The 15,139-nt window shown below is 38.9% G+C and overlaps 1 pseudogene; it reads left to right on the top strand.

Moving 5' to 3' along the window:
- The first annotated feature begins 259 nt into the window (after positions 1 to 259).
- LOC132637666 (probable polygalacturonase At3g15720) lies at positions 260 to 11,246 on the top strand (annotated as a pseudogene).
- Positions 11,247 to 15,139: the final 3,893 nt, after the last annotated feature.

Here is a 15,139-nt window from a genome sequence, read left to right as displayed (position 1 = left end):
CACATGATAGGGATTCCACAAATCTTTTCTCTTAAAGAACGCTTACCCATCCACCGTAGAATGTTATGAAACTCATCCAATGGTGTACCACCAAGCCACTTCTTATAAACCTCAACATGTCAGTTCAATGAAATATGCTTATCACTAGTTGCCGATCACACCTCACAGAATTTTCCTCATATCACTCAGTCCATTTCTGTTGACTTCCTTCCTTAAGCTCATGCACCAATCACACCTCATATGAATATGCAATACAACGATGCCACAATCTGAATATACTCAAGTAATCCCAAGATGTACCTCATTCTTACCGACTCTCGATCAACTATACTTTTTATTCTCTTCAATTTCTCAATTTCTAATCATTTCACGATCATCGATACCATAATCATTCCTCGAATCCAGTCCATCGAATACCACATAATCATAAGTCTTGCAAGCTAGCCGAATCAATCCTAGAGATAGGATCATACCACACACACTGCACATTAGAGTTTCCTTAACGCTTACCACTCTAAACTGAATACTCTCTGAGTTTGGCGTATCACATAACAATCTTACTAATATCCTCATGTACCCCACTGAATCGTCCTTGCCCGAATTGTCTTACTCAATCTCTGAAATGTTATCTCGAACTTAACTCAGTTAACCCATTATTGATCTACCATTTCAAGCATCCTTGTTTACCAACGCCTTACTCAAAGGCCTTAACGTTGCTAGCCATAGAATAATACCTCATTTATCGAATCTAAACACCTCTGACCACTCCCACAACTATCCCTTTCAGGGAATATAATGACACACACAAATTCAACCAAATGGGTAGGGTGTGAAAATAATAGTTGCCTTTATTTTAGTGGCATATCTGGTCTCATCATCAGCGGTACTGGACACATTAATGACCAAGGTGCTTCCTGGTGGAACATCGCAATCCTCTTCATAAGGTGTTTTAATTCCAAGTATTATAGGCTGATTTACATAATAGGTTTTTTTTAGACTATCATTTAGATTTTGTTCCTATTATTAAAAATTGTGTATATATAAGTCTTGAAAATTTTTAGACCACGGACTACTATTTTCTCATACAATTTTCAGTTTGCTTAAAATTGATTCTTTAGATCATGGTCTAAATGGTCTATAAGTTCTAAAAAAAAATAAAAAGAGGGTATTTACTAAATAAATGTGAAAAAAGGAACAACTGATGAAAATTTTCATATATTATAACGACAATCTATTGATTAAGAGGCCACATTTCAAATTGTAAAATATCAAGAATCTGTATTCTAATATATCTTCATAGTTGATATCAAATAATGATAGTGTTAATTATTATGAGAAGAAAAACAGAGAACAAAAGAGTTCTTAAGTTAAAGATATTAAGGAATTTGACATTTGTTTCTTTTCTTTTTTGGGTTCTACTAGGTCAATGGGACTTGCGGCAGGCCAACGGTGAGTCTATTTTTATTTTTCCAAGTTGTAAGGTTATATTGTGGTTATCATGGTTGACCAATTGCCTAAACCCTTGCATAATTATTGAAAATGATCATTGCTCACATAATTTAGCTCACCTCTAGTAAATAATTTTCGTATTTAATTTACCTTTGTCAGTTCGATTTTTATATTATTCTATTATTGGTACCTGAGGCGGTTAATTAATCATAAATAATGTTTCAACATTTCATATACGAATAAAATATTTTCTAGTGAAATGATTATTTTCAGTCACAAGCTTCAGATTTTTTTTAAAAGTAAAATTCATGCCAAGACCTGCAACTTCCAAATACCTTTTTCAACTAACACTCTCTTTTTTTTTTTTTTTTTTTTTTTACTTCGACCAAATATTATCCAAAGACGTACTAATTATATTCATGGTGTAATGACAATTGTAGGCGATACGCTTTAATTTTTGTAATGATCTTCAATTGAATATAGTGAACCTTGTTGATAGTCCAAGATCATATTAGAATCACTTTTAGCAAAAGGATAACTATCTCCCATGTCACTGTAAGTGCACCTGAAGATAGTCTCAACAATGATGGTATTGACATCTCTACTTCTCATCAAGTTCACATTTTGGATTCCACAATTCAAAAAGGTAATTTTCCTATATTATAACATTTTAATTTTGAAAATAACTTCCCTAAGTTGTTAGAAATATCTTAAGGGCGTACTTTTGTTTTATACTTTAATTTTGGTAAGATTTAAGTTGATTAATTGTTGAACGAAAAATATGTGCGAATAGGTGATGATTGTATTGCGATCAATATAGGATGTTCTAATATCAATATTACTGGTATTTCATGTGGACCGGGACATGGTATAAGGTAACACTTAATAAGTTTCATTTCCCCTTTATAGTTTTTCTTTTGCTTCAGTTTTCTTTCTTTGCACACTATTTATCTGAAGAAATACTTTTTAATTTATACACCTTTGTTAATACAGTGTAGGAAGCCTAGGAGTTAATGGGACTTTTGCTATTGTGGAGAATATCAATGTAGCACATTATACCCTCCAAGGAACACAAAATGGTGTAAGAATCAAAACATGGCAGGTAAGTCGAAAGAGTTTTTTTAACTTTTAAACGACTACTAATAAACCAAAAAAGAGGGAAAAATAAAATTCACCATTTTAAAAGTAATGCAACATTAACCTATCACTTGCTAAAAAATGTGTTGTGATGCCTTTTCAGGGTGGTATGGGGTTTGTCAGATTTATAAATTTTGAAAATATCAATCTCGCAGACATTAGAAACCCCATCATTATAGACCAATTCTATTGCATTGGTGCTCATGATTGTGGAATTAAGGTAAACATATATTAACCTCAAATTCTTTATAAAAATGAACTTATATTTTCAATCAATTGTAACATTCCATATCATTTTGTGCAGCCAAATGCAGTCCAAGTGAGTCATGTAACATACAAGGCTGTTTTTGGGACAACACCAAGCGAGATAGCAATAAATCTGAATTGCGGTGACAACAACACAATATTCACCAACTTATTGTTTCATCAAATTAACATAACCTTAGCTTTGCCTCAAAACCAAACTCTTGCAGCTTGTCATAATGCTCATGGACAAGTTGGCTATTCAACTTTATCCCCAATAACAGGCTTGAAACCATAATTGTCAATTTAGTTTTATCTATTGAAGGATTACCATTTTTGTTTAGCTGTAGTAATTGGATCTGGATTCACATGTTCATCGTGTAATGCTAATGAAAGATTCTTTTACTTGAATGATTGTAATGACCCTCCCAGTCGTTATTGAAAATCTAGGACCACCCTACCAAATAGAACCTTTCCAAGGGTAGAACGAGCTAATAGAAACTCAAAATGTAAAAGTCTAAGAACTGAAAACTTAGCTTGTTGTGATTATTGTTTGGTTGTGTTGAGTACATCGGGGGGGGGGGGGGGGGGGGTGACGTAGGAAATTAGACCTCCGTTGGGAATTCCAAGGCCACGGGTGAGTCCGTATGGTGGTTTTACGTTAATGTTTTGTGTTGTTTGTGTTTGTGAGGCCTCGAATGAAGTGTAGGGTGGTGGATTAAAAAACTATGGGAATTAGCGAGCTTACTAGCCTAGTGGTACCACTACAGCGGACAAAGTACCGCTGCAGCAGGACCACTGTAGCGGCGGACCTCTCGCCGCCGCAGTCAGTCGGGTTTGGACATGTCCACTATGGCGGGCACTGGACGGCTGTAGCACTTGCGTTATAGCCGGACCAGGCTCGCGACAGCAGAGGGAAGTTTTTAGTGATGTCCACTATAGCGGGCACTTGGGCCACTATACCGACACCGCTGCAGCGACGATGACCGCCGCAACGGTCGACAAGGACAGAATCTCAGGTTTTAAACTCTTAGTTTCAAATTCTTTATTCATAAAACTCCAAAACAGTTCCCAAGGCGTACCTAGGGAGAAATTCTAAAGCTAGGGAAAGAATATTCTTGAGAGGTAAGTCTCAGCTATCCCTTCCTTCATTACGCATTCATCCCTAGATTATCACCTTCCTAATGGGTCTACAATGGTGAATTGGTAATAGTAAACCTAGAACTTAATAGATTTTCAATAGTTATTGGGTTATGAATGTTGTTGTATGATTATCATCTAAAGGCCTGGGTTATCCCTTTCTAATCACGAATAGAATTATTAGAGACATGAACTAAGTGAATGAAGGCCTCGGGTTTCTTAAAAATAGTAGCTTGACCATAGCAACTGCCTTTAAGAGATAACTTGAGTAAATACCCTTGTCAATTGATAGTTTATGGTTGTTAAGGCCAATGTTAGGAGGATTTACGCCTAGTAAGCATTTACCCATTAGAATGGGGTAAAGGGGAAGGGTGTTCATTGAATTGATAATGTTGACTAGAGTGATTGAGACTTATTTAGCATCTTAATTGCTAGACTTTGAGCGTTCTGAGGCATTACGGAGGGTAAAGGCTATATTAGAGTGATTTGCATTATTCCAGCTCTGCAGTTGAGGCGGGTTACGGTCTATTTGAGTTAGACTTTGATTAGTTGATTGTATGTGTTATGAAATTGATAGGAGAAAGCATGTCTAGTCTTCAGGCATAATGTGTGTGGTTGGAATTCCTATATGCTATTGATTGAGTGATTATGTGGGCTTAGTGCTACTATTTAAGGTGTTGTGACCTACAGTTTGATGATAATTGTGTTGAGAAGTTAATATAATATTCTTGATGAAATTGAGTTCGAATTGATAATCGATCATTGAAAGTGATACGACAATAAATATACTTAAATGAAAAGGCACATTTGATTAGGGGTAAGGATGTGCCCTAGATATGAAAAGGCACATTTGATAGAGGGTGAGGATGTGGCCTAATTGTGAGCTCGTGGTCGAGGTTCGTTCCAGAACGAGTGGTACATGGACACCATGGGACCCCTGCAGGTCATGGCTATTGGGCAAAGGCACCAATTAGCATGTATGTACATGAGTGATCAGTAGCTGAGTAAGGGAGATTGTTGTTGGGAGGTTTATTTCGTTGTTTGCTTCCGTTGACTTTATTGGTAATATCATTGGTTGACTTGATTGTGAATATCATTGGTAGACTTTGTTATTTGTATCATTGATTGACGTGGTGTTGGCTATATGATGTTGTGCTGCTGACTGGTCTGTCTATTTTATTTTTTATGATTCATGCATGATACTAATCTTAGTCGGCCTATGATACCTACCGGTACATAGTGTTTGTACTGATACTACATTGTTGCATTCTTTTGAGCGCAGATTGTGATCCAGAGACCGTTACCCGACCTCATATTTAGCACTAAGGCCATTTGATGATAGATTGAGGGTGAGCCTCTATCCATACCTGGCTGCCCGAAGATCTTCTTATCTAATGTCTATTTCCATTCCAGACATTGATGTTTATTTGTTTTAGACAGTATGAATTCCTTAGACATGTTTTAGATTAGAGTCTTTGTACGGTGACTTTCGGATTTTGGGGTTGTAATAGTTAGGACTTTTGCATTTACGTTATTGTTTTATGGAATGACTACTTTTGATTAATCTTACATTTAATTTATTGTGGACTGAATGAATTGGCTAAATAAAAATGGACTTTGAATGAGTAGATGGTTAGGCGAAATTGTTGGCCTACTAGGAGTTAGTGTGGGAGTCATGGCGGTTGGGTCGTGACAATTATCTACACACTTTGAGTCATATTATTTGCTGCTTGCTTAGTATATGAAAATCACTTGGAAAATAGAAATTATAGTCCATGAGTTATGATTTTATTTTAAGATTGACCAAAATCAGGCTCAAAAACACTGTGGAGTCTAAGACCCAACATACCATTATGCTTGGTTACCAAAAATATCACACAGACTCTTTAATTGTTATTAAGTGTGCGAAAAAGTCTATAAAAATTGATAGGAAAAGAAACTATATTTAAGGTGCGTAGATGCTCTTAATAGTTTGAAGAAATTTGTGAAAAATCACAAGAACTAGGCAAACAAACAATAATATCATATCGATATAAAGAGTGCCTTTAGAATGGCTAAATTAGTCTAAGTAGTTGTCCCAACAAGCTCCAAAAGTCGCACAATCTTATATTTGAGACATGAACTTTCAAGTTTATATCTGTAATTATAGTAGACTTGTCATGACCTAAATCACGGATCATGGGCACCTACCATATTACTATCTGATAGGTGAACCCTTACCAACCCAAACCCCTTTGTATTGCTGTTTTGAAAATAAATACAACCAACAACAGAAAATAAGGTAAACATTACGAGGGCATTCTTTAATTATTTCAAAAATAGTCTCACTTTCCCAAAGATCTAGTCTAAACCAGTACAAGAGCTTCTAAATTACAGAGAGATAACATAATTAAAGAGACACAACTTCCGCCTTCGAAATGAGATGTACAGAAGTTGAAGGAAGATATCCGCCACCGCAATATAGAAACCTTCAACCAACTTCTGAAACACACCTACACCAAAAAAGATGTAGCAAGAGTAGTATCAGTACACCACACGTACTGGTAAGCATCATAGGTCGACAAAGATTATCTCACGTAACACGATACAAGATCAACAGAATAAACAGACGAGTGCAATGGTAGCACCTCTTTATATCTTATTCATACTTAAATAGTGTTGACTTACCCAACTCATAACTCATTACCAAGCCCAACAATTCTAGAAGTAAAGATCAACGGTTAACAATGATCATCATCAAAAGGACTCCTAAGCCGATTTAGCCATATCAATAAGTACGGGATAGAACTCAACCTCCCTGTTAACCCACACTCGGTGGGACCACTAGTTCTTATCTTATTTCCCCTACTTTATCATACTCAGAATTTAACGATTAGAATCATCCAACCCATATCTCATAATGGACACAAGACCCAAACCACTTATCAAGTATCAAATATGAATAGTAAATTAATGCAGTCAATGATAGCAATTTCATATAATTTCCAAATACTTAGCCACACTAATGGGGTCAACTCAACCCACCTTACATTATTTATCAACGGGTTCTGAGGTTAATTGTAAGCGCCTCATTCTCACAATCTGGAGGAGATCAATTGCACTTACCAGAATAACCATAACTACATGCCATCCAATCGGGACCAGCCTGGCCATAATCACAAAATAAGAACACACAAGTATAATACAATCAATGTTAGTATCGTATCTGTATTGTCACGACCCAACTTACGGGCCGTGCGGGAACCCACCATATTATTACTTTGCAGGCAAACCCTTACCAACCAACCCAATATCCAACACATTTTTATTACCAGTCATGCAATTGATAATCATGATTTAAAATTAAAACTTCGTAAGAACTCGGTTATCGTTACAAGAAAACTGAAAAATCCCTGGGATCTAGTCTAGACAGGTACAAGAGCTCCTATTACACAAGGATAAAACAAAATAATCGACACAACCTCTGCCTGAAATGAGATAAGCAAGACTGTAGGAAGATGTCCGGAAATCCACTAAAAGAAACTTCAAGTAATGACCTGCAACACATTTACATCCAAGAAGGATGTAGTAAGAGTAGTATCAGTACACCATACGTACTGGTAACCATCATAAGTCGACTAATACTAGTGCACACAACACAATATAAAATTGTCAAGATAAACAGATAAGTCAACGGGCACCTCAAGACTCCCATTATAGATAATTACACTAATACGGACTCACCTCTCTACTCCCAGTTATTTCGGTTCTCTTATTTCCATAGTATTACCAGTTATCCGACTAGTCAAGTGTAGTGTTATTTCGTACTTCCTTTAGGGCCAATTAATTAAGTCTTATCTGTTTGTTAAACTAATGTCTACTTCTTAATTTTTAGCCTTAGAGCTTTCTATTCGGTTTACTCGCTAGGGTATGACGCATCCACGAAACATATTCATCACACTTCCATCAGCACTGGAACTCTCAAAATCCATTAGACTAAATGCAGAACTCTGAAACTTAACAATTCATTCCTAAGCCAACACCTTTGTGAATGATCAGAATCCCTCAGAAAGTACCACACAATTATTGGAGATGCACAGAGTAATGTAATAAAATGACAGCATGTAATGTGAGGATGTGAAGTTATGTGATAGAATGTAATGCAATGACTAAATGTACACTGTACACACACGCTAACTGGTGTCATTGCCAATAGTCATGACCTGCAGGGGACCCATGGTATCCATGTACCCTCGTTCCGGATTCACTCCTCGGACTCGAGCTCACAACTAGGCCACATCCTCACCCCCTGGTCAAATGTGCCAGTTCATGTATGTATATATATCTATTGTTCACATCCCTTCCAATGATTGATTATCAAGTAGTACCGCATATTCAACCCAACTCTGCCATAAACACCAGATAACACAACAAATGCTTACTCAGACTTTCGCTCCATGCCTTGCTCTACAATCACACGCAAATATATGCAATGACGCTAATGAATGAGTCAATGTCATAAAATATGCCCTTGGTGGCGTACACTATTATGCCTTCGTTTCAACTCACACAATGCAACCATTTTTATTGACACGAATGGACAGCCGTAATGAATATTACAAATTTAATCGACGATCAATGTGGAAATTAAATATACATGGGAATAAATTCTCTAAACTACGGGATAGCCCATTTTAACAATGACAAATAATCACTTCCTATCGGTAACGCATAAACATCAACAATTGTAGAACTTAGTATCCTATTGTATACTCGTTGTTACCCTGGTTACTATATACACCTAAACTTCCGTTAAATTATGAACATATCCATCCAAACTCCGTGTCCGAAGACCTAATCATGCATTCTCCTGTCAATTCTATATGTATATACGATTCACTAATCAAAGTTTAATTCAAATAAACCGTAACCTACCTCGATGACGAATAACTATTCAAACTTCCATGAAATACTCACTCTGCTATCCCTTATCCGAATCCATGAGTGATGATAGTTGAAGGGGAAGATGTGAAGAATGTAGGAGGAGCCTGTCTTTCTTAGTGTCAAGGGTTTTTCTCCTTGTAAAACCTAATAGCAGCCTTGTAGGGTCTTTTATTAAAAAGAAGGGTGAAGTATAAAACAAAGTATGAAAAGACGCGCATTCTAGTCTGTGACGTCTACTGCGATGGATGTCAGGCTCGCTACAGCGGTACTGCTGCGGCGATACCCTGGCCACTGCGACTGATCAACTTGTGCCCGGGCCCACTATTTTTAACTCTCTCAGAAACTGATTTTCCCACTATTAATCATTTAAACACCCTATGAGTCTTACCATTTAATATCGTAGGCCTAGATTGAGCACAGGTTTCTGAAGTATTAAATAACGACCAGGCGGGTCATTACACCAGATACCAATTAAACCACGATTCATCCCCGAACGGCGTGGGATGGAGTAAAGGTCACAATCTTAGCCCCTATACCATCGGAGGCCGAACTTCGGGTTATCGTCGCAAAAAAGGAAAATTTCAATGCGGGTGAAAAATGTATAGCCTGCTACAGCGGTCAGCGGACCGCTACAGCAGTCAATCCACTGCCGCAGCGGAACACGGACAGTTTAAGAGGTGGGGTGATTCAGTTCACCCCTCACCTCTGCCTCATTATACCCCATAACTAAAAACTTCCCCCCTCCAACGAAACATTTTCTCTTCATTCTTCTTCTTAGACCTCTCATCTCCCTCCCTACTCTCTTTTTAAACACCTTAACCTCCCCATTACTCATTATACCACCCAAATACTAATGATAAAAAAAGAATCTCTCTGTAGCCCAAGGTTAATTTTTGTGGAAAAAGCTTAAAAATCTCTAGCTATTTAAAGGTATATACTCCCTCTCATTGTCCTACAACTTGATTATGGCCTTCTATTTCAAAATTTCCATGCCTAAGTTGCTATATTAGACCAAAATTTTTGGGTCCTTTGAACAAAGGTTTTTGATTTCTTGGGGTAAGGAGTTCTTGGATTATGGAAGGTTATTTCGTCGTTCACACTGTCCTAGTATCACTTTATACTAAAGATCTGCTTAAAATGGGGTAGTTCATGTTGGGGTGGGGGTGTTTTGTACAGGTGCAATTTTTGATGATTTTGCTCAAACTTTTGGTGCTCATGGCAGTTGAAATAGGATGTTATAGGTTGTAAAAGTCATGCATGGTATTATAGTACTTGATCCTTGCCAAAAATGCAGAAAATCTAGTGAAATTTGGGTTTTCTAAAAGTTGGATCGGAGGGTGGAGAAGACAGGTCCGCTGCAGCGGACCCCCCTTCGCTACAACGGTGCTGCTGCGGCGCTCGGGGTGTCGCTCGGTGCGGACAGCCAACTTTTCTCGCTATAGTGAGCCTGCTACAGCGATAAAAGCAACGCCATGGCAGAGCCTTGACCGCTGTGGTGGTCGCTTTGCCGCTATGGCGCAGTAGCGAAGCTGCCTGAGGCACAAACTCATGAACCAAAAATCGACTGGGTTTTTAAATTAATCATGCATGTCTTACCACTATCGAGTCCTTGTGCCATATTATTCTAACTAAATCTTTCCTTTATAAGCTAACTCTCATTTTGTTGTGGTAAATCCACAACAACAACAACAACCTGCTGCCCCCGCCTGTGTTAGGTTCACTTCACATGCTCACAAGAGGTGCTTCATGGAGCAGCAGACCAAGGGTTTACTCCATGAGAGGGCCTTTATTATGGACCGAGTGGAAGAGATGGCCCCGAAATTTTACCAACCCTTGCATCACATGGGTTGGGATCCACTGGTCGATGAGCCGGGGGATATTAACTGCAACTGGGTTAGGAAATTCTGTGCCATGCTCCCTACTGTTGATTGGACTACCTCAGAACCTGAGATCACTATCAGAGGGTCAATATAAAGTTTGGTACGAAGGTGATCAATGATGTTCATGGTTTGCCCAACCCTTCACAGGCTGAGTTTAGGGCCAAGGACCACGAGGGGAACATGATGTGGTTGGTGAGAGTGTTGCTGAAAGAGTCCAGGAGGAGGAAGACTACATGGGGTGTTGCCCTGTCTGCCATCAAGATTCGTCACTTTACTTCAGAGTCTCAGAGGTGGCTAAACCTCGTTGTCCGATGGGTTCGCCCTTCCAGCAACACCATTGATTTCACTTACCCTTGGGCCCTTGTGGTTGTTTGCATTTTATATTACATGCCTGTGAATGTGGGGATGCAAATGATTGAGGAGTGGCGGGGTTTCATGGCCAAACCTGGCCTGAGCTTGATGTTTCCTCCTTGATTACCCACCTATGCCAAAGGGCAGGTGAAAAGAGCATCGGGCATGGAGGTGGATATGGCGGTAGTGAAGGCGGCCATCGGGCAGGGCAAGAGGAGGAAGGACAGACTAGGATGGTGATGAGGACAGCGAGGGCCAAGGTGGAGGTGGCGGCGGGAGTGTTCCTTCACACGCCCCGAGTGCCTTGGAGCGCATGGAGGTGGATATGGCGGCAGTGAAGGCGGCCATGATGGGGTTTGTACAGCCTTCCATAGAGGTCGGGTCGACTAGTGTTGTTGCTGGTGCGGGTTATTTCACTCCTGATGAGATGAAGGGCTATCTGAATGCTTAGACTAAGATGGGGGACGCTGTGGATGCCCTGCAGGGCCCCTTTGGATCTTTTTCCCAAGGCCACGTGGATCTTCGGGAGAACTTGGACCGAGAGAAGAAGAAGAACCGAGCTAGGGACAAGCTGTTCGTGAGGATATAGAAGGGTGTCAAAAGCCTTCTGAAGACCCTGGTCCTGAAGGAGAAGCACCCCAAGGTAACCATTCAAGATGTCCTGCAGTTCTCCTTTCTGAGTGTGTCTGGGCTTGGCATCGAGGACTCTAGCGACGCAGATGATGCAGGTGATGAGGCGACCAGCTGTTACACCTCGAATTGTTTTTACGTCGTTTGCGTTGTAAGTAAATTAACGTAAGATCGGAGAGGCCATGAAACCCTTATAAGGTTAATGAATACTCTTAACAAGTGTAAGAAAGTATCTAAAGGTTCCGGGACCAAGGAAATCGAAGAAAATAAGTTTGTCGAAAATTTGGAAAATTGGTAGAATTTTGGACAGAATTTTGGGTCAATTTTTGGAGGGGTGTATCTCCTACTATATTAGGAGTTTCAAGGTGTTTTAAAAGCCTAAAATGAAGTTTGTCGAGTCTAGTTTCCAACCCAAGAAACCGCTCATCAATACGACATCGGAGTAGAGAATTATGAATGTTACAAGTTAGGCTAATAGAGCAAAAACGCCCGCTACAGTAACCGAGTTGCTACAGTAGTCGCACTGCTACCGTACCTGCTACAGTACGGAACCGACTCTAGAACCTTTTAAAAGGGGTTTTACCCCTCATTTTTCATCCAAACACCTCTCAAGATATCCCAAACTCTTTAGAACAACCCCTAAACTTCCGGCCATAGAACTTTAGTGCAAATTAAGTGAAATCTCCGGATTTAGGTCCGAACACTGTATAGTTGTGATTATAAAATCGTATAGCGACGAGTTTTGGCTCAAGTTCAAGGTGGAAAATGAAGATATCGCAGTATTAACGGGAGTAAGGTATGAATCTCTTCTTATTAATGTTAGTTTCGGTTTATTTATGGATATAAAGTTGTTAAATAGTTGTATAATGAGTTGGTTAGTTGTGGAACTTGGAAAACATTGTGTGGGATGTTTATGGAACATGATGGTGCTAGAAATGATGTTGGTATTGATGTTGTTGTGGTTGGTTGTTGAATTATGATTTTGGGCGAGGCATATATGTCACACCCCACCCTAGGTAAGGCGTGATTGGCACCCGGCACCTTGTGGAAACCGAGCGAACCAACTAACAACTCACATCCTCTATGCCTCGAATGGCAACAATAAGATCAACAGGCCAAATATGAACATAATATCATGCATAAGTAAATTTACAATAGACCCATGATGCCGACATTACTTCAGTCACACTATGACAAAGTTGTACACAGGAACTGTCTGCAAAGCCTCTATAAACATGACTGAGGTATACAGGTCGGGACAGAGCCCCTGACGTACCCTTAACACAATTCATATATATATATATATATATATATATAGACTCCGACTCGGCAATGCTCAAGGAAGAAGTGGAGTCAACACTCGAAACCAGTACTTGAAGGCAGCTTACGATGAAAGATCCTCGTCTCGTCTATTTACACCTGCGGGCATGAACGCAGTATCCACAAGAAGGGTCGTCAGTACGAGCAATGTACTGAGTATGTAAGGCATGAATAGTAGCATATTAAGAGACACCGAACAATGAAAATAATATAATGAACGTATGAAGATAAAGTAAATTAAAAGAGATCAATCTATGCCCCAAAATGCCCTTTTAAGGCGAAGGTCGTGCATGCTTAGCTTTTAATAAAAACCTTTACATACATATCCAAATATAATATCTTGTCCGGCCATTAAGGCACGGTAATATATATAGCATCTTGCCCGGCCATTATGGCACGGTAATATATATAGCATCTTGCCCAGCTATTAAGGCATGGTAATATATACAGCATCTTGCCCGGCCATTAAGGCACGGTGTTGTCTTGCCCGACTATATAGGCGAGGTGTTATCTTGCCCGGCCATATAGGCGCGGTGTTATCTTGCCCGGCCATATAAGCGCGGTGTTATCCCCAGCTGATCAGTGAGATGCAATGCATACATACATACACACACATAAAAATACATAAATGAAATCAACATCATCATTAGCATTACCATTGTCACTATATCATTCCTTGAAGAATCAACCATCGTAAGATGAAACCGATAATGTCATGGAAGTCTCGAGAATCATGAACTTAGATAGCACTGGAAATAGAATCATTATCTTCGCTATATCTCACCTCGAAGGAATGAGTAACATGAAGTGAGACCATCAACAATAAGTAAAATCAAGGGATTCGTGGAATGGCTCAATAACCTCATACTGCTCTCAAATCATAGCTTCAGAGTTGCTAGAGGAGAATCATCATCATTGTCACAATCATCATAAAACATATTTCATTTAACATCATAAGAATATTTAAGAGTAGTAAACTTCTAGCTTTTAAAAATAAGGCGGTTATGGAAACATTTATGGAATCATAACATAGGAATCATGACTTTGAAAGAAAGGGACGAGCCTTAACATACCTTTTTGGTCGCCTTAACTTTAACTACTCAACGCTTATCCTCCTAGGCTCGTAAATCTATATTCAAGAAAATTTATACTATTGTTAGACTCAACTTTATACGCTTGTCTTAGTCCTTCAAATAAATCTTTCTAGAATCTGCCGAAATTTCGGCAGCATCTCCCCTGTTTATATGCCTAGCCCAAAATCTCAGTTCAGCAACCAACAACAACAACAACAATACCAACATCAACAACAATATTATCAACACCAAAATATTCCATAAACATCCCACACGATGTTTTATCCAATTTCTCAACCAATGACTTTACTATACAACCATTTCATCACTCTATCTTCGTAAATAAACCAAAAGTAATATTAATAAGGAAAGATTCATACCTTATTTTTGTTAAAACAGCGATATCTCCAATATCCACCTTGAATCCACCGCAAAACCATTCTAGAATCACATCTATGCGTTTATCCGAGCTTCGATTAATACTCCGTCACTTGAAAATTGCTTCCTTTTTGTTTCCCTCTCTCTCTCTCTTCAATTTCTGGAAATTTGTAGCAAAATCTGATGGGAAAAGCGGGTTATTACCCTTTATATAAGGGTCAAATTCGGGTCGGGTTCACTGTAGCATTTTACTGTAGCAGCACGGTAGTAGGTCGGTTACTGTAGTAGTACTGTAGCACGCGTTTCTGCTCTGTCACCTGAACTGGTAACGTCCATAATTCGCTACTCCGATGTCCTATCGACGCTCATATGCTAAGAGATATTCGTCCCCCAAGTTGGACCAAAATTTTCACACAAAACATTACCCATCCTTTCTTCAAAGTCATACTACTTCATTTCTTCCACTCATTTCCTTATAAAACCTTCCGGTATACCTTATATACATCCTTAACTCATTAAATATACTTAATAATGCTTGCTCCTTATATTCCAAACTGGTTTTACTTAACCCTAACTCAACGTACTTATGTTTCAAATTTGATAAGTTCTCTTCGA

Source organism: Lycium barbarum, chromosome 4, assembly GCF_019175385.1.
Source record: "Lycium barbarum isolate Lr01 chromosome 4, ASM1917538v2, whole genome shotgun sequence".
NCBI classification, from domain to species: domain Eukaryota; kingdom Viridiplantae; phylum Streptophyta; class Magnoliopsida; order Solanales; family Solanaceae; genus Lycium; species Lycium barbarum.
The sequence above is the reverse complement of the archived record's forward strand: the minus strand, read 5'-3'. Positions and strand labels throughout refer to the sequence as shown.